Raw genomic sequence first — 19801 nt, 5'->3', positions numbered from 1 at the left:
AGCCTCCAGAGAGACTGGCAAAAATTGCCGATGCTGACTGTATTTCAAGTCATCCCGGTGGGGTATTGGGTATTGACTTTGTGGCAACATGGAACTTTTGCATCTACATTAATATTAGTCTGTTTCTTCTTATTCTGAGGTCACCGTAGCCACCAGATCCATTCTGCATTCCGATCTGATGGTCACTACAGTCCCCCGGTTCCAGTCCGTACCAAGAGCAGATGGTGGATCAGCACCTTCAGCCGAATGTCAGCGGATACTATGTCAACTAGATGAGCCCCAGAGACAGATCATCAGTTAAGAAGGCATCCACATGCCACAGCAAACTACTCGAGCTGGTGAAAATGTTCACCAAATGCCCGCCGCTGAGTTCTTTTAAAACAAGCCAGCTTATTGAAGGTGCACAAGATAAACGCCCTGAGAAAGCTGTGCCTCGCAACCCTAAGAATGGCATAGGCGTTAGTGGACACCTGACGCGCGTGCAAAACTCCGGCATTTCACACGTCCCTGGGTGGGCTCGAACCACCAACCTTTCGGTTAACAGCCGAACGCGCTAACCGATTGCGCCACAGAGACAGCCGCTGTTGCTTGCTGCCGCCGGATCACCGGTGTAAAAGCAAGGGTTAGTGATAGGGATTAAAATTGCTCGCACTAACAGCGACATCTGTTTTGAAAGATGTTTCCGGAGCTCGCAAAATCCACTCAGCCTGCGCGGCGAATGGGCACGCTGGAGCCCGCCACCCTTTTGGGAAGAAAGAGAGTCAACAGAGCCGCCCAACGTGGGGCTCGAACCCACGACCCTGAGATTAAGAGTCTCATGCTCTACCGACTGAGCTAGCCGGGCTGATCGTGGGCTTCTTCACCGGGTCGGACCCAGTTTTCATCGGCCCCCAAATTACACAGGCGAAACGGAGGCTCTCGCGTTGTGCGAGACTGTCGAGCCCTCCCCGTGGGTAGGGCTTAGAGCAGGCTTAGAGTTTTCTTCTGTCGGTTTTGACCCAATCTGTTTTTGGGAAGCGCAGTTTGACCCAGCAGTGCGGGCCAACAACACGTTCTGTTTTGCCGCGTGAAGGCGGGTCAATGCTTTGGACAGCGTATGGTTGAGATGTGATTTTCCACCAATTTGGGGCACCTTTCTTAAGGAAATCAAGGATGATTTCATGGGAAATGGCAAACTGCTGTAGCGTTTGGCTAACAAGCCAAAGCTACAAAGGATGTACCGGTGCCCCGTCGTCCGAGCAGAATCCACATTCGGCCGTAATCGGAGGTTACTACTAACGTTCGATTGTGTCTCATAGGGAGTTTGACGCAGGGCCTCAGTGGAAAACAGGCCCTCGGCGGCTGAAACAAAAGACGAAGAAGGCATCCACATGCACATGGTTCAGGAGTGTTAAACAAAGAAACCACGCAAGATGACGAGGTGGTCCAGCGGGTAAGGCGGTGGAAGGCTAATACATTGTGCTCGACATGCACTGGAAGCTTTAGCGCCACTGAGAGCCCACCGGACCAGACAGGCCCAACCTGTTTACGATGGGTAACGGTGAGCTGTAATTGCGCTGCAGTTTAATGATACCCGTCTTGAGGACATATTCACAAAACAACAAGCCTTCTGGCTCTGGCGCTCAATCATAAGCAGACACCTTTTTGACGAGAAACAAAGCCAGGCTATTTTTTCTCAACAATACTCTAAGCCTCCAGAGAGGCTAGCAAAAATTGCCAAAGCTGACTGTATTTCAAGTCATCCGGGCGGGGTATTGGGTAAAGTTTTCAACCAGCAATGATCGCGCCTCGGATAAACCTCATAGGCTACAATATTGCCTCTACGAAAGAATGCCGGCGACGGTCGTGACCTTTGCAGGCACCTACGTGGATGTGAACCGACAAGGTGGTAGCAAGCTTTAAACTGCCGCACAAACATTCTCCTGGCACGGGTTGCTGCATCGTGTTTCTACGGAACAGATTAGAGGTGTGTAAAAGACGGCTCATTCACTATTCCCTCTGTGCTCAAAACAGCCTGCTGAAAGCACAGCAGCAGCAGCTGAAAAGGTCCGCAGCATGGCCTCTCTCAGTCAGCAAGGGGGCGGGGAGGCCGAGTGGTTAAGGCGATGGACTGCTAATCCCATCCTTGTCGTTCGGTTCCTTTAGCACTGGACCTTAATCTAGGTCCTGGGGACCCCATGCTGAACTTTTTGTGTGTCCTCCTTATCTAACACACTCAGTTCAGTTCTTTGAGTTCTCTACTAATGAGCTGATGATCTGAATCGGGAGTGCTAAATAAAAGACGGCACGTAATACGACGAGGTGGCCGAGTGGTTAAGGCGATGGACTGCTAATCCATTGTGCTCTGCACGCGTAGGTTCGAATCCCATCCTCGTCGTTCGGTACATTTAGCAGCGGTCCTGGGGACCCCACTCTGCAATTTTTGTGTGTCTTCCCTATCTGACACACTCAGTTCAGTTCACTGAGAGCTCTACTAATGAGCTGGTGGTCTGAATCGGGAGTGTTAAACAAAAGGACCGCGCAAAACGAAAGGTGGTCGAGTGGTTAAGGCGATGCAAGGCTAGTCCGTTGTGCTCGGCACGCCTTGGTTTGTGTGGGTTCGAATCCCATCCTCTTCATTTGATGCTTTAGCACCACTGAGAGCCCACCGGAACAGACAGGCCCAACCTGTTTACGATGGGTAGCGGCGAGCTGTGATTGTGCTGTAGTTTATTGATACCTGCCGCAAAGTCTTGAGAACATATTGACAAAACAACAAGTCTTCTGGCTCCGGCACGCTATGATCGGTGGACACCTCTTTGACGAGGACCAACAACCAGCCACGCCAATAAAAGGAAACAAAACGAAGCAAGACTATCTTTCTCAACAAGCCTCCAGAGAGACTGGCAAAAATTGCCGATGCTGACTGTATTTCAAGTCATCCCGGTGGGGTATTGGGTATTGACTTTGTGGCAACATGGAACTTTTGCATCTACATTAATATTAGTCTGTTTCTTCTTATTCTGAGGTCACCGTAGCCACCAGATCCATTCTGCATTCCGATCTGATGGTCACTACAGTCCCCCGGTTCCAGTCCGTACCAAGAGCAGATGGTGGATCAGCACCTTCAGCCGAATGTCAGCGGATACTATGTCAACTAGATGAGCCCCAGAGACAGATCATCAGTAAAGAAGGCATCCACATGCCACAGCAAACTACTCGAGCTGGTGAAAATGTTCACCAAATGCCCGCCGCTGAGTTCTTTTAAAACAAGCCAGCTTATTGAAGGTGCACAAGATAAACGCCCTGAGAAAGCTGTGCCTCGCAACCCTAAGAATGGCATAGGCGTTAGTGGACACCTGACGCGCGTGCAAAACTCCGGCATTTCACACGTCCCTGGGTGGGCTCGAACCACCAACCTTTCGGTTAACAGCCGAACGCGCTAACCGATTGCGCCACAGAGACAGCCGCTGTTGCTTGCTGCTGCCGGATCACCGGTGTAAAAGCAAGGGTTAGGGTTAGTGATAGGGATTAAAATTGCTCGCACTAACAGCGACATCTGTTTTGAAAGATGTTTCCGGAGCTCGCAAAATCCACTCAGCCTGCGCGGCGAATGGGCACGCTGGAGCCCGCCACCCTTTTGGGAAGAAAGAGAGTCAACAGAGCCGCCCAACGTGGGGCTCGAACCCACGACCCTGAGATTAAGAGTATCATGCTCTACCGACTGAGCTAGCCGGGCTGGTCGTGGGCTTCTTCACCGGGTCGGACCCAGTTTTCATCGGCCCCCAAATTACACAGGCGAAACGGAGGCTCTCGCGTTGTGCGAGACTGTCGAGCCCTCCCCGTGGGTAGGGCTTAGAGCAGGCTTAGAGTTTTCTTCTGTCGGTTTTGACCCAATCTGTTTTTGGGAAGCGCAGTTTGACCCAGCAGTGCGGGCCAACAACACGTTCTGTTTTGCCGCGTGAAGGCGGGTCAATGCTTTGGACAGCGTATGGTTGAGATGTGATTTTCCACCAATTTGGGGCACCTTTCTTAAGGAAATCAAGGATGATTTCATGGGAAATGGCAAACTGCTGTAGCGTTTGGCTAACAAGCCAAAGCTACAAAGGATGTACCGGTGCCCCGTCGTCCGAGCAGAATCCACATTCGGCCGTAATCGGAGGTTACTACTAACGTTCGATTGTGTCTCATAGGGAGTTTGACGCAGGGCCTCAGTGGAAAACAGGCCCTCGGCGGCTGAAACAAAAGACGAAGAAGGCATCCACATGCACATGGTTCAGGAGTGTTAAACAAAGAAACCACGCAAGATGACGAGGTGGTCCAGCGGGTAAGGCGGTGGAAGGCTAATACATTGTGCTCGACATGCACTGGAAGCTTTAGCGCCACTGAGAGCCCACCGGACCAGACAGGCCCAACCTGTTTACGATGGGTAACGGTGAGCTGTAATTGCGCTGCAGTTTAATGATACCCGTCTTGAGGACATATTTACAAAACAACAAGCCTTCTGGCTCTGGCGCTCAATCATCAGCAGACAACTTTTCGACGAGAAACGAAACCAGGCTATTTTTTCTCAACAATACTCTAAGCCTCCAGAGAGGCTAGCAAAAATTGCCAAAGCTGACTGTATTTCAAGTCATCCTGGCGGGGTATTGGGTAAAGTTTTCAACCAGCAATGATCGCGCCTCGGATAAACCTCATAGGCTACAATATTGCCTCTGCGAAAGAATGCCGGCGACGGTTGTGACCTTTGCAGGCACCTACGTGGATGTGAACCGACAAGGTGGTAGTAAGCTTTAAACTGCCGCACAAACAGTCTCCTGGCACGGGTTGCTGCATCGTGTTTCTACGGAACAGATTAGAGGTGTGTAAAAGACGGCTCATTCACTATTCCCTCTGTGCTCAAAACAGCCTGCTGAAAGCACAGCAGCAGCAGCTGAAAAGGTCCGCAGCATGGCCTCTCTCAGTCAGCAAGGGGGCGGGGAGGCCGAGTGGTTAAGCCGATGGACTGCTAATCCCATCCTTGTCGTTCGGTTCCTTTAGCACTGGACCTTAATCTAGGTCCTGGGGACCCCATGCTGAACTTTTTGTGTGTCCTCCTTATCTAACACACTCAGTTCAGTTCTTTGAGTTCTCTACTAATGAGCTGATGATCTGAATCGGGAGTGCTAAATAAAAGACGGCACGTAATACGACGAGGTGGCCGAGTGGTTAAGGCGATGGACTGCTAATCCATTGTGCTCTGCACGCGTGGGTTCGAGTCCCATCCTCGTCGTTCGGTACATTTAGCAGTGATCCTCTTGGGGACCCCACTCTGCAATTTTTGTGTGTCTTCCCTATCTGACACACTCAGTTCAGTTCACTGAGCGCTCTACTAATGAGCTGGTGGTCTGAATCGGGAGTGTTAAACAAAAGGACCGCGCAAAACGAAAGGTGGTCGAGTGGTTAAGGCGATGCAAGGCTAGTCCGTTGTGCTCGGCACGCCTTGGTTTGTGTGGGTTTGAATCCCATCCTCTTCATTTGATGCTTTAGCACCACTGAGAGCCCACCGGAACAGACAGGCCCAACCTGTTTACGATGGGTAGCGGCGAGCTGTGATTGTGCTGTAGTTTATTGATACCTGCCGCAAAGTCTTGAGAACATATTGACAAAACAACAAGTCTTCTGGCTCCGGCACGCTATGATCGGTGGACACCTCTTTGACGAGGACCAACAACCAGCCACGCCAATAAAAGGAAACAAAACGAAGCAAGACTATCTTTCTCAACAAGCCTCCAGAGAGACTGGCAAAAATTGCCGATGCTGACTGTATTTCAAGTCATCCCGGTGGGGTATTGGGTATTGACTTTGTGGCAACATGGAACTTTTGCATCTACATTAATATTAGTCTGTTTCTTCTTATTCTGAGGTCACCGTAGCCACCAGATCCATTCTGCATTCCGATCTGATGGTCACTACAGTCCCCCGGTTCCAGTCCGTACCAAGAGCAGATGGTGGATCAGCACCTTCAGCCGAATGTCAGCGGATACTATGTCAACTAGATGAGCCCCAGAGACAGATCATCAGTTAAGAAGGCATCCACATGCCACAGCAAACTACTCGAGCTGGTGAAAATGTTCACCAAATGCCCGCCGCTGAGTTCTTTTAAAACAAGCCAGCTTATTGAAGGTGCACAAGATAAACGCCCTGAGAAAGCTGTGCCTCGCAACCCTAAGAATGGCATAGGCGTTAGTGGACACCTGACGCGCGTGCAAAACTCCGGCATTTCACACGTCCCTGGGTGGGCTCGAACCACCAACCTTTCGGTTAACAGCCGAACGCGCTAACCGATTGCGCCACAGAGACAGCCGCTGTTGCTTGCTGCCGCCGGATCACCGGTGTAAAAGCAAGGGTTAGGGTTAGTGATAGGGATTAAAATTGCTCGCACTAACAGCGACATCTGTTTTGAAAGATGTTTCCGGAGCTCGCAAAATCCACTCAGCCTGCGCGGCGAATGGGCACGCTGGAGCCCGCCACCCTTTTGGGAAGAAAGAGAGTCAACAGAGCCGCCCAACGTGGGGCTCGAACCCACGACCCTGAGATTAAGAGTCTCATGCTCTACCGACTGAGCTAGCCGGGCTGATCGTGGGCTTCTTCACCGGGTCGGACCCAGTTTTCATCGGCCCCCAAATTACACAGGCGAAACGGAGGCTCTCGCGTTGTGCGAGACTGTCGAGCCCTCCCCGTGGGTAGGGCTTAGAGCAGGCTTAGAGTTTTCTTCTGTCGGTTTTGACCCAATCTGTTTTTGGGAAGCGCAGTTTGACCCAGCAGTGCGGGCCAACAACACGTTCTGTTTTGCCGCGTGAAGGCGGGTCAATGCTTTGGACAGCGTATGGTTGAGATGTGATTTTCCACCAATTTGGGGCACCTTTCTTAAGGAAATCAAGGATGATTTCATGGGAAATGGCAAACTGCTGTAGCGTTTGGCTAACAAGCCAAAGCTACAAAGGATGTACCGGTGCCCCGTCGTCCGAGCAGAATCCACATTCGGCCGTAATCGGAGGTTACTACTAACGTTCGATTGTGTCTCATAGGGAGTTTGACGCAGGGCCTCAGTGGAAAACAGGCCCTCGGCGGCTGAAACAAAAGACGAAGAAGGCATCCACATGCACATGGTTCAGGAGTGTTAAACAAAGAAACCACGCAAGATGACGAGGTGGTCCAGCGGGTAAGGCGGTGGAAGGCTAATACATTGTGCTCGACATGCACTGGAAGCTTTAGCGCCACTGAGAGCCCACCGGACCAGACAGGCCCAACCTGTTTACGATGGGTAACGGTGAGCTGTAATTGCGCTGCAGTTTAATGATACCCGTCTTGAGGACATATTTACAAAACAACAAGCCTTCTGGCTCTGGCGCTCAATCATCAGCAGACAACTTTTCGACGAGAAACGAAACCAGGCTATTTTTTCTCAACAATACTCTAAGCCTCCAGAGAGGCTAGCAAAAATTGCCAAAGCTGACTGTATTTCAAGTCATCCTGGCGGGGTATTGGGTAAAGTTTTCAACCAGCAATGATCGCGCCTCGGATAAACCTCATAGGCTACAATATTGCCTCTGCGAAAGAATGCCGGCGACGGTTGTGACCTTTGCAGGCACCTACGTGGATGTGAACCGACAAGGTGGTAGTAAGCTTTAAACTGCCGCACAAACAGTCTCCTGGCACGGGTTGCTGCACCGTGTTTCTACGGAACAGATTAGAGGTGTGTAAAAGACGGCTCATTCACTATTCCCTCTGTGCTCAAAACAGCCTGCTGAAAGCACAGCAGCAGCAGCTGAAAAGGTCCGCAGCATGGCCTCTCTCAGTCAGCAAGGGGGCGGGGAGGCCGAGTGGTTAAGGCGATGGACTGCTAATCCCATCCTTGTCGTTCGGTTCCTTTAGCACTGGACCTTAATCTAGGTCCTGGGGACCCCATGCTGAACTTTTTGTGTGTCCTCCTTATCTAACACACTCAGTTCAGTTCTTTGAGTTCTCTACTAATGAGCTGATGATCTGAATCGGGAGTGCTAAATAAAAGACGGCACGTAATACGACGAGGTGGCCGAGTGGTTAAGGCGATGGACTGCTAATCCATTGTGCTCTGCACGCGTGGGTTCGAGTCCCATCCTCGTCGTTCGGTACATTTAGCAGTGATCCTCTTGGGGACCCCACTCTGCAATTTTTGTGTGTCTTCCCTATCTGACACACTCAGTTCAGTTCACTGAGCGCTCTACTAATGAGCTGGTGGTCTGAATCGGGAGTGTTAAACAAAAGGACCGCGCAAAACGAAAGGTGGTCGAGTGGTTAAGGCGATGCAAGGCTAGTCCGTTGTGCTCGGCACGCCTTGGTTTGTGTGGGTTCGAATCCCATCCTCTTCATTTGATGCTTTAGCACCACTGAGAGCCCACCGGAACAGACAGGCCCAACCTGTTTACGATGGGTAGCGGCGAGCTGTGATTGTGCTGTAGTTTATTGATACCTGCCGCAAAGTCTTGAGAACATATTGACAAAACAACAAGTCTTCTGGCTCCGGCACGCTATGATCGGTGGACACCTCTTTGACGAGGACCAACAACCAGCCACGCCAATAAAAGGAAACAAAACGAAGCAAGACTATCTTTCTCAACAAGCCTCCAGAGAGACTGGCAAAAATTGCCGATGCTGACTGTATTTCAAGTCATCCCGGTGGGGTATTGGGTATTGACTTTGTGGCAACATGGAACTTTTGCATCTACATTAATATTAGTCTGTTTCTTCTTATTCTGAGGTCACCGTAGCCACCAGATCCATTCTGCATTCCGATCTGATGGTCACTACAGTCCCCCGGTTCCAGTCCGTACCAAGAGCAGATGGTGGATCAGCACCTTCAGCCGAATGTCAGCGGATACTATGTCAACTAGATGAGCCCCAGAGACAGATCATCAGTTAAGAAGGCATCCACATGCCACAGCAAACTACTCGAGCTGGTGAAAATGTTCACCAAATGCCCGCCGCTGAGTTCTTTTAAAACAAGCCAGCTTATTGAAGGTGCACAAGATAAACGCCCTGAGAAAGCTGTGCCTCGCAACCCTAAGAATGGCATAGGCGTTAGTGGACACCTGACGCGCGTGCAAAACTCCGGCATTTCACACGTCCCTGGGTGGGCTCGAACCACCAACCTTTCGGTTAACAGCCGAACGCGCTAACCGATTGCGCCACAGAGACAGCCGCTGTTGCTTGCTGCCGCCGGATCACCGGTGTAAAAGCAAGGGTTAGGGTTAGTGATAGGGATTAAAATTGCTCGCACTAACAGCGACATCTGTTTTGAAAGATGTTTCCGGAGCTCGCAAAATCCACTCAGCCTGCGCGGCGAATGGGCACGCTGGAGCCCGCCACCCTTTTGGGAAGAAAGAGAGTCAACAGAGCCGCCCAACGTGGGGCTCGAACCCACGACCCTGAGATTAAGAGTCTCATGCTCTACCGACTGAGCTAGCCGGGCTGATCGTGGGCTTCTTCACCGGGTCGGACCCAGTTTTCATCGGCCCCCAAATTACACAGGCGAAACGGAGGCTCTCGCGTTGTGCGAGACTGTCGAGCCCTCCCCGTGGGTAGGGCTTAGAGCAGGCTTAGAGTTTTCTTCTGTCGGTTTTGACCCAATCTGTTTTTGGGAAGCGCAGTTTGACCCAGCAGTGCGGGCCAACAACACGTTCTGTTTTGCCGCGTGAAGGCGGGTCAATGCTTTGGACAGCGTATGGTTGAGATGTGATTTTCCACCAATTTGGGGCACCTTTCTTAAGGAAATCAAGGATGATTTCATGGGAAATGGCAAACTGCTGTAGCGTTTGGCTAACAAGCCAAAGCTACAAAGGATGTACCGGTGCCCCGTCGTCCGAGCAGAATCCACATTCGGCCGTAATCGGAGGTTACTACTAACGTTCGATTGTGTCTCATAGGGAGTTTGACGCAGGGCCTCAGTGGAAAACAGGCCCTCGGCGGCTGAAACAAAAGACGAAGAAGGCATCCACATGCACATGGTTCAGGAGTGTTAAACAAAGAAACCACGCAAGATGACGAGGTGGTCCAGCGGGTAAGGCGGTGGAAGGCTAATACATTGTGCTCGACATGCACTGGAAGCTTTAGCGCCACTGAGAGCCCACCGGACCAGACAGGCCCAACCTGTTTACGATGGGTAACGGTGAGCTGTAATTGCGCTGCAGTTTAATGATACCCGTCTTGAGGACATATTCACAAAACAACAAGCCTTCTGGCTCTGGCGCTCAATCATAAGCAGACACCTTTTTGACGAGAAACAAAGCCAGGCTATTTTTTCTCAACAATACTCTAAGCCTCCAGAGAGGCTAGCAAAAATTGCCAAAGCTGACTGTATTTCAAGTCATCCGGGCGGGGTATTGGGTAAAGTTTTCAACCAGCAATGATCGCGCCTCGGATAAACCTCATAGGCTACAATATTGCCTCTACGAAAGAATGCCGGCGACGGTCGTGACCTTTGCAGGCACCTACGTGGATGTGAACCGACAAGGTGGTAGCAAGCTTTAAACTGCCGCACAAACATTCTCCTGGCACGGGTTGCTGCATCGTGTTTCTACGGAACAGATTAGAGGTGTGTAAAAGACGGCTCATTCACTATTCCCTCTGTGCTCAAAACAGCCTGCTGAAAGCACAGCAGCAGCAGCTGAAAAGGTCCGCAGCATGGCCTCTCTCAGTCAGCAAGGGGGCGGGGAGGCCGAGTGGTTAAGGCGATGGACTGCTAATCCCATCCTTGTCGTTCGGTTCCTTTAGCACTGGACCTTAATCTAGGTCCTGGGGACCCCATGCTGAACTTTTTGTGTGTCCTCCTTATCTAACACACTCAGTTCAGTTCTTTGAGTTCTCTACTAATGAGCTGATGATCTGAATCGGGAGTGCTAAATAAAAGACGGCACGTAATACGACGAGGTGGCCGAGTGGTTAAGGCGATGGACTGCTAATCCATTGTGCTCTGCACGCGTAGGTTCGAATCCCATCCTCGTCGTTCGGTACATTTAGCAGCGGTCCTGGGGACCCCACTCTGCAATTTTTGTGTGTCTTCCCTATCTGACACACTCAGTTCAGTTCACTGAGAGCTCTACTAATGAGCTGGTGGTCTGAATCGGGAGTGTTAAACAAAAGGACCGCGCAAAACGAAAGGTGGTCGAGTGGTTAAGGCGATGCAAGGCTAGTCCGTTGTGCTCGGCACGCCTTGGTTTGTGTGGGTTCGAATCCCATCCTCTTCATTTGATGCTTTAGCACCACTGAGAGCCCACCGGAACAGACAGGCCCAACCTGTTTACGATGGGTAGCGGCGAGCTGTGATTGTGCTGTAGTTTATTGATACCTGCCGCAAAGTCTTGAGAACATATTGACAAAACAACAAGTCTTCTGGCTCCGGCACGCTATGATCGGTGGACACCTCTTTGACGAGGACCAACAACCAGCCACGCCAATAAAAGGAAACAAAACGAAGCAAGACTATCTTTCTCAACAAGCCTCCAGAGAGACTGGCAAAAATTGCCGATGCTGACTGTATTTCAAGTCATCCCGGTGGGGTATTGGGTATTGACTTTGTGGCAACATGGAACTTTTGCATCTACATTAATATTAGTCTGTTTCTTCTTATTCTGAGGTCACCGTAGCCACCAGATCCATTCTGCATTCCGATCTGATGGTCACTACAGTCCCCCGGTTCCAGTCCGTACCAAGAGCAGATGGTGGATCAGCACCTTCAGCCGAATGTCAGCGGATACTATGTCAACTAGATGAGCCCCAGAGACAGATCATCAGTAAAGAAGGCATCCACATGCCACAGCAAACTACTCGAGCTGGTGAAAATGTTCACCAAATGCCCGCCGCTGAGTTCTTTTAAAACAAGCCAGCTTATTGAAGGTGCACAAGATAAACGCCCTGAGAAAGCTGTGCCTCGCAACCCTAAGAATGGCATAGGCGTTAGTGGACACCTGACGCGCGTGCAAAACTCCGGCATTTCACACGTCCCTGGGTGGGCTCGAACCACCAACCTTTCGGTTAACAGCCGAACGCGCTAACCGATTGCGCCACAGAGACAGCCGCTGTTGCTTGCTGCCGCCGGATCACCGGTGTAAAAGCAAGGGTTAGGGTTAGTGATAGGGATTAAAATTGCTCGCACTAACAGCGACATCTGTTTTGAAAGATGTTTCCGGAGCTCGCAAAATCCACTCAGCCTGCGCGGCGAATGGGCACGCTGGAGCCCGCCACCCTTTTGGGAAGAAAGAGAGTCAACAGAGCCGCCCAACGTGGGGCTCGAACCCACGACCCTGAGATTAAGAGTATCATGCTCTACCGACTGAGCTAGCCGGGCTGGTCGTGGGCTTCTTCACCGGGTCGGACCCAGTTTTCATCGGCCCCCAAATTACACAGGCGAAACGGAGGCTCTCGCGTTGTGCGAGACTGTCGAGCCCTCCCCGTGGGTAGGGCTTAGAGCAGGCTTAGAGTTTTCTTCTGTCGGTTTTGACCCAATCTGTTTTTGGGAAGCGCAGTTTGACCCAGCAGTGCGGGCCAACAACACGTTCTGTTTTGCCGCGTGAAGGCGGGTCAATGCTTTGGACAGCGTATGGTTGAGATGTGATTTTCCACCAATTTGGGGCACCTTTCTTAAGGAAATCAAGGATGATTTCATGGGAAATGGCAAACTGCTGTAGCGTTTGGCTAACAAGCCAAAGCTACAAAGGATGTACCGGTGCCCCGTCGTCCGAGCAGAATCCACATTCGGCCGTAATCGGAGGTTACTACTAACGTTCGATTGTGTCTCATAGGGAGTTTGACGCAGGGCCTCAGTGGAAAACAGGCCCTCGGCGGCTGAAACAAAAGACGAAGAAGGCATCCACATGCACATGGTTCAGGAGTGTTAAACAAAGAAACCACGCAAGATGACGAGGTGGTCCAGCGGGTAAGGCGGTGGAAGGCTAATACATTGTGCTCGACATGCACTGGAAGCTTTAGCGCCACTGAGAGCCCACCGGACCAGACAGGCCCAACCTGTTTACGATGGGTAACGGTGAGCTGTAATTGCGCTGCAGTTTAATGATACCCGTCTTGAGGACATATTTACAAAACAACAAGCCTTCTGGCTCTGGCGCTCAATCATCAGCAGACAACTTTTCGACGAGAAACGAAACCAGGCTATTTTTTCTCAACAATACTCTAAGCCTCCAGAGAGGCTAGCAAAAATTGCCAAAGCTGACTGTATTTCAAGTCATCCTGGCGGGGTATTGGGTAAAGTTTTCAACCAGCAATGATCGCGCCTCGGATAAACCTCATAGGCTACAATATTGCCTCTGCGAAAGAATGCCGGCGACGGTTGTGACCTTTGCAGGCACCTACGTGGATGTGAACCGACAAGGTGGTAGTAAGCTTTAAACTGCCGCACAAACAGTCTCCTGGCACGGGTTGCTGCATCGTGTTTCTACGGAACAGATTAGAGGTGTGTAAAAGACGGCTCATTCACTATTCCCTCTGTGCTCAAAACAGCCTGCTGAAAGCACAGCAGCAGCAGCTGAAAAGGTCCGCAGCATGGCCTCTCTCAGTCAGCAAGGGGGCGGGGAGGCCGAGTGGTTAAGCCGATGGACTGCTAATCCCATCCTTGTCGTTCGGTTCCTTTAGCACTGGACCTTAATCTAGGTCCTGGGGACCCCATGCTGAACTTTTTGTGTGTCCTCCTTATCTAACACACTCAGTTCAGTTCTTTGAGTTCTCTACTAATGAGCTGATGATCTGAATCGGGAGTGCTAAATAAAAGACGGCACGTAATACGACGAGGTGGCCGAGTGGTTAAGGCGATGGACTGCTAATCCATTGTGCTCTGCACGCGTGGGTTCGAGTCCCATCCTCGTCGTTCGGTACATTTAGCAGTGATCCTCTTGGGGACCCCACTCTGCAATTTTTGTGTGTCTTCCCTATCTGACACACTCAGTTCAGTTCACTGAGCGCTCTACTAATGAGCTGGTGGTCTGAATCGGGAGTGTTAAACAAAAGGACCGCGCAAAACGAAAGGTGGTCGAGTGGTTAAGGCGATGCAAGGCTAGTCCGTTGTGCTCGGCACGCCTTGGTTTGTGTGGGTTCGAATCCCATCCTCTTCATTTGATGCTTTAGCACCACTGAGAGCCCACCGGAACAGACAGGCCCAACCTGTTTACGATGGGTAGCGGCGAGCTGTGATTGTGCTGTAGTTTATTGATACCTGCCGCAAAGTCTTGAGAACATATTGACAAAACAACAAGTCTTCTGGCTCCGGCACGCTATGATCGGTGGACACCTCTTTGACGAGGACCAACAACCAGCCACGCCAATAAAAGGAAACAAAACGAAGCAAGACTATCTTTCTCAACAAGCCTCCAGAGAGACTGGCAAAAATTGCCGATGCTGACTGTATTTCAAGTCATCCCGGTGGGGTATTGGGTATTGACTTTGTGGCAACATGGAACTTTTGCATCTACATTAATATTAGTCTGTTTCTTCTTATTCTGAGGTCACCGTAGCCACCAGATCCATTCTGCATTCCGATCTGATGGTCACTACAGTCCCCCGGTTCCAGTCCGTACCAAGAGCAGATGGTGGATCAGCACCTTCAGCCGAATGTCAGCGGATACTATGTCAACTAGATGAGCCCCAGAGACAGATCATCAGTTAAGAAGGCATCCACATGCCACAGCAAACTACTCGAGCTGGTGAAAATGTTCACCAAATGCCCGCCGCTGAGTTCTTTTAAAACAAGCCAGCTTATTGAAGGTGCACAAGATAAACGCCCTGAGAAAGCTGTGCCTCGCAACCCTAAGAATGGCATAGGCGTTAGTGGACACCTGACGCGCGTGCAAAACTCCGGCATTTCACACGTCCCTGGGTGGGCTCGAACCACCAACCTTTCGGTTAACAGCCGAACGCGCTAACCGATTGCGCCACAGAGACAGCCGCTGTTGCTTGCTGCCGCCGGATCACCGGTGTAAAAGCAAGGGTTAGGGTTAGTGATAGGGATTAAAATTGCTCGCACTAACAGCGACATCTGTTTTGAAAGATGTTTCCGGAGCTCGCAAAATCCACTCAGCCTGCGCGGCGAATGGGCACGCTGGAGCCCGCCACCCTTTTGGGAAGAAAGAGAGTCAACAGAGCCGCCCAACGTGGGGCTCGAACCCACGACCCTGAGATTAAGAGTCTCATGCTCTACCGACTGAGCTAGCCGGGCTGATCGTGGGCTTCTTCACCGGGTCGGACCCAGTTTTGATCGGCCCCCAAATTACACAGGCGAAACGGAGGCTCTCGCGTTGTGCGAGACTGTCGAGCCCTCCCCGTGGGTAGGGCTTAGAGCAGGCTTAGAGTTTTCTTCTGTCGGTTTTGACCCAATCTGTTTTTGGGAAGCGCAGTTTGACCCAGCAGTGCGGGCCAACAACACGTTCTGTTTTGCCGCGTGAAGGCGGGTCAATGCTTTGGACAGCGTATGGTTGAGATGTGATTTTCCACCAATTTGGGGCACCTTTCTTAAGGAAATCAAGGATGATTTCATGGGAAATGGCAAACTGCTGTAGCGTTTGGCTAACAAGCCAAAGCTACAAAGGATGTACCGGTGCCCCGTCGTCCGAGCAGAATCCACATTCGGCCGTAATCGGAGGTTACTACTAACGTTCGATTGTGTCTCATAGGGAGTTTGACGCAGGGCCTCAGTGGAAAACAGGCCCTCGGCGGCTGAAACAAAAGACGAAGAAGGCATCCACATGCACATGGTTCAGGAGTGTTAAACAAAGAAACCACGCAAGATGACGAGGTGGTCCAGCGGGTAAGGCGGTGGAAGGCTAATACATTGTGCTCGACATGCACTGGAAGCTTTAGCGCCACTGAGAGCCCACCGGACCAGACAGGCCCAACCTGTTTACGATGGGTAACGGTGAGCTGTAATTGCGCTGCAGTTTAATGATACCCGTCTTGAGGACATATTTACAAAACAACAAGCCTTCTGGCTCTGGCGCTCAATCATCAGCAGACAACTTTTCGACGAGAAACGAAACCAGGCTATTTTTTCTCAACAATACTCTAAGCCTCCAGAGAGGCTAGCAAAAATTGCCAAAGCTGACTGTATTTCAAGTCATCCTGGCGGGGTATTGGGTAAAGTTTTCAACCAGCAATGATCGCGCCTCGGATAAACCTCATAGGCTACAATATTGCCTCTGCGAAAGAATGCCGGCGACGGTTGTGACCTTTGCAGGCACCTACGTGGATGTGAACCGACAAGGTGGTAGTAAGCTTTAAACTGCCGCACAAACAGTCTCCTGGCACGGGTTGCTGCACCGTGTTTCTACGGAACAGATTAGAGGTGTGTAAAAGACGGCTCATTCACTATTCCCTCTGTGCTCAAAACAGCCTGCTGAAAGCACAGCAGCAGCAGCTGAAAAGGTCCGCAGCATGGCCTCTCTCAGTCAGCAAGGGGGCGGGGAGGCCGAGTGGTTAAGGCGATGGACTGCTAATCCCATCCTTGTCGTTCGGTTCCTTTAGCACTGGACCTTAATCTAGGTCCTGGGGACCCCATGCTGAACTTTTTGTGTGTCCTCCTTATCTAACACACTCAGTTCAGTTCTTTGAGTTCTCTACTAATGAGCTGATGATCTGAATCGGGAGTGCTAAATAAAAGACGGCACGTAATACGACGAGGTGGCCGAGTGGTTAAGGCGATGGACTGCTAATCCATTGTGCTCTGCACGCGTAGGTTCGAATCCCATCCTCGTCGTTCGGTACATTTAGCAGCGGTCCTGGGGACCCCACTCTGCAATTTTTGTGTGTCTTCCCTATCTGACACACTCAGTTCAGTTCACTGAGAGCTCTACTAATGAGCTGGTGGTCTGAATCGGGAGTGTTAAACAAAAGGACCGCGCAAAACGAAAGGTGGTCGAGTGGTTAAGGCGATGCAAGGCTAGTCCGTTGTGCTCGGCACGCCTTGGTTTGTGTGGGTTCGAATCCCATCCTCTTCATTTGATGCTTTAGCACCACTGAGAGCCCACCGGAACAGACAGGCCCAACCTGTTTACGATGGGTAGCGGCGAGCTGTGATTGTGCTGTAGTTTATTGATACCTGCCGCAAAGTCTTGAGAACATATTGACAAAACAACAAGTCTTCTGGCTCCGGCACGCTATGATCGGTGGACACCTCTTTGACGAGGACCAACAACCAGCCACGCCAATAAAAGGAAACAAAACGAAGCAAGACTATCTTTCTCAACAAGCCTCCAGAGAGACTGGCAAAAATTGCCGATGCTGACTGTATTTCAAGTCATCCCGGTGGGGTATTGGGTATTGACTTTGTGGCAACATGGAACTTTTGCATCTACATTAATATTAGTCTGTTTCTTCTTATTCTGAGGTCACCGTAGCCACCAGATCCATTCTGCATTCCGATCTGATGGTCACTACAGTCCCCCGGTTCCAGTCCGTACCAAGAGCAGATGGTGGATCAGCACCTTCAGCCGAATGTCAGCGGATACTATGTCAACTAGATGAGCCCCAGAGACAGATCATCAGTAAAGAAGGCATCCACATGCCACAGCAAACTACTCGAGCTGGTGAAAATGTTCACCAAATGCCCGCCGCTGAGTTCTTTTAAAACAAGCCAGCTTATTGAAGGTGCACAAGATAAACGCCCTGAGAAAGCTGTGCCTCGCAACCCTAAGAATGGCATAGGCGTTAGTGGACACCTGACGCGCGTGCAAAACTCCGGCATTTCACACGTCCCTGGGTGGGCTCGAACCACCAACCTTTCGGTTAACAGCCGAACGCGCTAACCGATTGCGCCACAGAGACAGCCGCTGTTGCTTGCTGCCGCCGGATCACCGGTGTAAAAGCAAGGGTTAGGGTTAGTGATAGGGATTAAAATTGCTCGCACTAACAGCGACATCTGTTTTGAAAGATGTTTCCGGAGCTCGCAAAATCCACTCAGCCTGCGCGGCGAATGGGCACGCTGGAGCCCGCCACCCTTTTGGGAAGAAAGAGAGTCAACAGAGCCGCCCAACGTGGGGCTCGAACCCACGACCCTGAGATTAAGAGTATCATGCTCTACCGACTGAGCTAGCCGGGCTGGTCGTGGGCTTCTTCACCGGGTCGGACCCAGTTTTCATCGGCCCCCAAATTACACAGGCGAAACGGAGGCTCTCGCGTTGTGCGAGACTGTCGAGCCCTCCCCGTGGGTAGGGCTTAGAGCAGGCTTAGAGTTTTCTTCTGTCGGTTTTGACCCAATCTGTTTTTGGGAAGCGCAGTTTGACCCAGCAGTGCGGGCCAACAACACGTTCTGTTTTGCCGCGTGAAGGCGGGTCAATGCTTTGGACAGCGTATGGTTGAGATGTGATTTTCCACCAATTTGGGGCACCTTTCTTAAGGAAATCAAGGATGATTTCATGGGAAATGGCAAACTGCTGTAGCGTTTGGCTAACAAGCCAAAGCTACAAAGGATGTACCGGTGCCCCGTCGTCCGAGCAGAATCCACATTCGGCCGTAATCGGAGGTTACTACTAACGTTCGATTGTGTCTCATAGGGAGTTTGACGCAGGGCCTCAGTGGAAAACAGGCCCTCGGCGGCTGAAACAAAAGACGAAGAAGGCATCCACATGCACATGGTTCAGGAGTGTTAAACAAAGAAACCACGCAAGATGACGAGGTGGTCCAGCGGGTAAGGCGGTGGAAGGCTAATACATTGTGCTCGACATGCACTGGAAGCTTTAGCGCCACTGAGAGCCCACCGGACCAGACAGGCCCAACCTGTTTACGATGGGTAACGGTGAGCTGTAATTGCGCTGCAGTTTAATGATACCCGTCTTGAGGACATATTTACAAAACAACAAGCCTTCTGGCTCTGGCGCTCAATCATCAGCAGACAACTTTTCGACGAGAAACGAAACCAGGCTATTTTTTCTCAACAATACTCTAAGCCTCCAGAGAGGCTAGCAAAAATTGCCAAAGCTGACTGTATTTCAAGTCATCCTGGCGGGGTATTGGGTAAAGTTTTCAACCAGCAATGATCGCGCCTCGGATAAACCTCATAGGCTACAATATTGCCTCTGCGAAAGAATGCCGGCGACGGTTGTGACCTTTGCAGGCACCTACGTGGATGTGAACCGACAAGGTGGTAGTAAGCTTTAAACTGCCGCACAAACAGTCTCCTGGCACGGGTTGCTGCACCGTGTTTCTACGGAACAGATTAGAGGTGTGTAAAAGACGGCTCATTCACTATTCCCTCTGTGCTCAAAACAGCCTGCTGAAAGCACAGCAGCAGCAGCTGAAAAGGTCCGCAGCATGGCCTCTCTCAGTCAGCAAGGGGGCGGGGAGGCCGAGTGGTTAAGGCGATGGACTGCTAATCCCATCCTTGTCGTTCGGTTCCTTTAGCACTGGACCTTAATCTAGGTCCTGGGGACCCCATGCTGAACTTTTTGTGTGTCCTCCTTATCTAACACACTCAGTTCAGTTCTTTGAGTTCTCTACTAATGAGCTGATGATCTGAATCGGGAGTGCTAAATAAAAGACGGCACGTAATACGACGAGGTGGCCGAGTGGTTAAGGCGATGGACTGCTAATCCATTGTGCTCTGCACGCGTAGGTTCGAATCCCATCCTCGTCGTTCGGTACATTTAGCAGCGGTCCTGGGGACCCCACTCTGCAATTTTTGTGTGTCTTCCCTATCTGACACACTCAGTTCAGTTCACTGAGAGCTCTACTAATGAGCTGGTGGTCTGAATCGGGAGTGTTAAACAAAAGGACCGCGCAAAACGAAAGGTGGTCGAGTGGTTAA

At 51.0% G+C, this 19801-nt stretch overlaps 18 non-coding genes across 18 annotated transcripts; all 18 read right to left on the bottom strand.

The window, feature by feature from the left end:
• Positions 1-502: 502 nt before the first annotated feature.
• On the bottom strand, positions 503-576 carry trnan-guu (transfer RNA asparagine (anticodon GUU)). The gene has a single exon. It is a non-coding gene; the product is annotated as a tRNA-Asn (tRNA).
• Positions 577-771: 195 nt separating this feature from the next.
• On the bottom strand, positions 772-844 carry trnak-cuu (transfer RNA lysine (anticodon CUU)). Its single transcript has one exon. It is a non-coding gene; the product is annotated as a tRNA-Lys (tRNA).
• An 847-nt stretch (positions 845-1691) lies between these two features.
• LOC141312772 (U4 spliceosomal RNA) lies at positions 1692-1832 on the bottom strand. The gene has a single exon (XR_012349273.1). It is a non-coding gene; the product is annotated as a U4 spliceosomal RNA (small nuclear RNA).
• A 1538-nt stretch (positions 1833-3370) lies between these two features.
• On the bottom strand, positions 3371-3444 carry trnan-guu (transfer RNA asparagine (anticodon GUU)). The gene has a single exon. It is a non-coding gene; the product is annotated as a tRNA-Asn (tRNA).
• A 1121-nt stretch (positions 3445-4565) lies between these two features.
• LOC141312843 (U4 spliceosomal RNA) lies at positions 4566-4706 on the bottom strand. Its single transcript, XR_012349344.1, has one exon. It is a non-coding gene; the product is annotated as a U4 spliceosomal RNA (small nuclear RNA).
• Positions 4707-6247: 1541 nt separating this feature from the next.
• Positions 6248-6321, bottom strand: trnan-guu (transfer RNA asparagine (anticodon GUU)). The gene has a single exon. It is a non-coding gene; the product is annotated as a tRNA-Asn (tRNA).
• Positions 6322-6522: 201 nt separating this feature from the next.
• On the bottom strand, positions 6523-6595 carry trnak-cuu (transfer RNA lysine (anticodon CUU)). The gene has a single exon. It is a non-coding gene; the product is annotated as a tRNA-Lys (tRNA).
• An 847-nt stretch (positions 6596-7442) lies between these two features.
• Positions 7443-7583, bottom strand: LOC141312842 (U4 spliceosomal RNA). The gene has a single exon (XR_012349343.1). It is a non-coding gene; the product is annotated as a U4 spliceosomal RNA (small nuclear RNA).
• A 1541-nt stretch (positions 7584-9124) lies between these two features.
• Positions 9125-9198, bottom strand: trnan-guu (transfer RNA asparagine (anticodon GUU)). Its single transcript has one exon. It is a non-coding gene; the product is annotated as a tRNA-Asn (tRNA).
• A 201-nt stretch (positions 9199-9399) lies between these two features.
• Positions 9400-9472, bottom strand: trnak-cuu (transfer RNA lysine (anticodon CUU)). The gene has a single exon. It is a non-coding gene; the product is annotated as a tRNA-Lys (tRNA).
• Positions 9473-10319: 847 nt separating this feature from the next.
• Positions 10320-10460, bottom strand: LOC141312771 (U4 spliceosomal RNA). The gene has a single exon (XR_012349272.1). It is a non-coding gene; the product is annotated as a U4 spliceosomal RNA (small nuclear RNA).
• Positions 10461-11998: 1538 nt separating this feature from the next.
• On the bottom strand, positions 11999-12072 carry trnan-guu (transfer RNA asparagine (anticodon GUU)). The gene has a single exon. It is a non-coding gene; the product is annotated as a tRNA-Asn (tRNA).
• Positions 12073-13193: 1121 nt separating this feature from the next.
• On the bottom strand, positions 13194-13334 carry LOC141312841 (U4 spliceosomal RNA). Its single transcript, XR_012349342.1, has one exon. It is a non-coding gene; the product is annotated as a U4 spliceosomal RNA (small nuclear RNA).
• Positions 13335-14875: 1541 nt separating this feature from the next.
• Positions 14876-14949, bottom strand: trnan-guu (transfer RNA asparagine (anticodon GUU)). Its single transcript has one exon. It is a non-coding gene; the product is annotated as a tRNA-Asn (tRNA).
• Positions 14950-15150: 201 nt separating this feature from the next.
• trnak-cuu (transfer RNA lysine (anticodon CUU)) lies at positions 15151-15223 on the bottom strand. The gene has a single exon. It is a non-coding gene; the product is annotated as a tRNA-Lys (tRNA).
• An 847-nt stretch (positions 15224-16070) lies between these two features.
• LOC141312840 (U4 spliceosomal RNA) lies at positions 16071-16211 on the bottom strand. The gene has a single exon (XR_012349341.1). It is a non-coding gene; the product is annotated as a U4 spliceosomal RNA (small nuclear RNA).
• A 1538-nt stretch (positions 16212-17749) lies between these two features.
• trnan-guu (transfer RNA asparagine (anticodon GUU)) lies at positions 17750-17823 on the bottom strand. The gene has a single exon. It is a non-coding gene; the product is annotated as a tRNA-Asn (tRNA).
• Positions 17824-18944: 1121 nt separating this feature from the next.
• On the bottom strand, positions 18945-19085 carry LOC141312839 (U4 spliceosomal RNA). Its single transcript, XR_012349339.1, has one exon. It is a non-coding gene; the product is annotated as a U4 spliceosomal RNA (small nuclear RNA).
• Between the last annotated feature and the right edge of the window lie 716 nt (positions 19086-19801).

This window comes from Garra rufa, unplaced genomic scaffold, assembly GCF_049309525.1.
Source record: "Garra rufa unplaced genomic scaffold, GarRuf1.0 hap1_unplaced_005, whole genome shotgun sequence".
NCBI lineage: Eukaryota > Metazoa > Chordata > Actinopteri > Cypriniformes > Cyprinidae > Garra > Garra rufa.
Note: the sequence above shows the minus strand (reverse complement) of the source record. Positions and strands in the feature narration are given on the sequence as shown.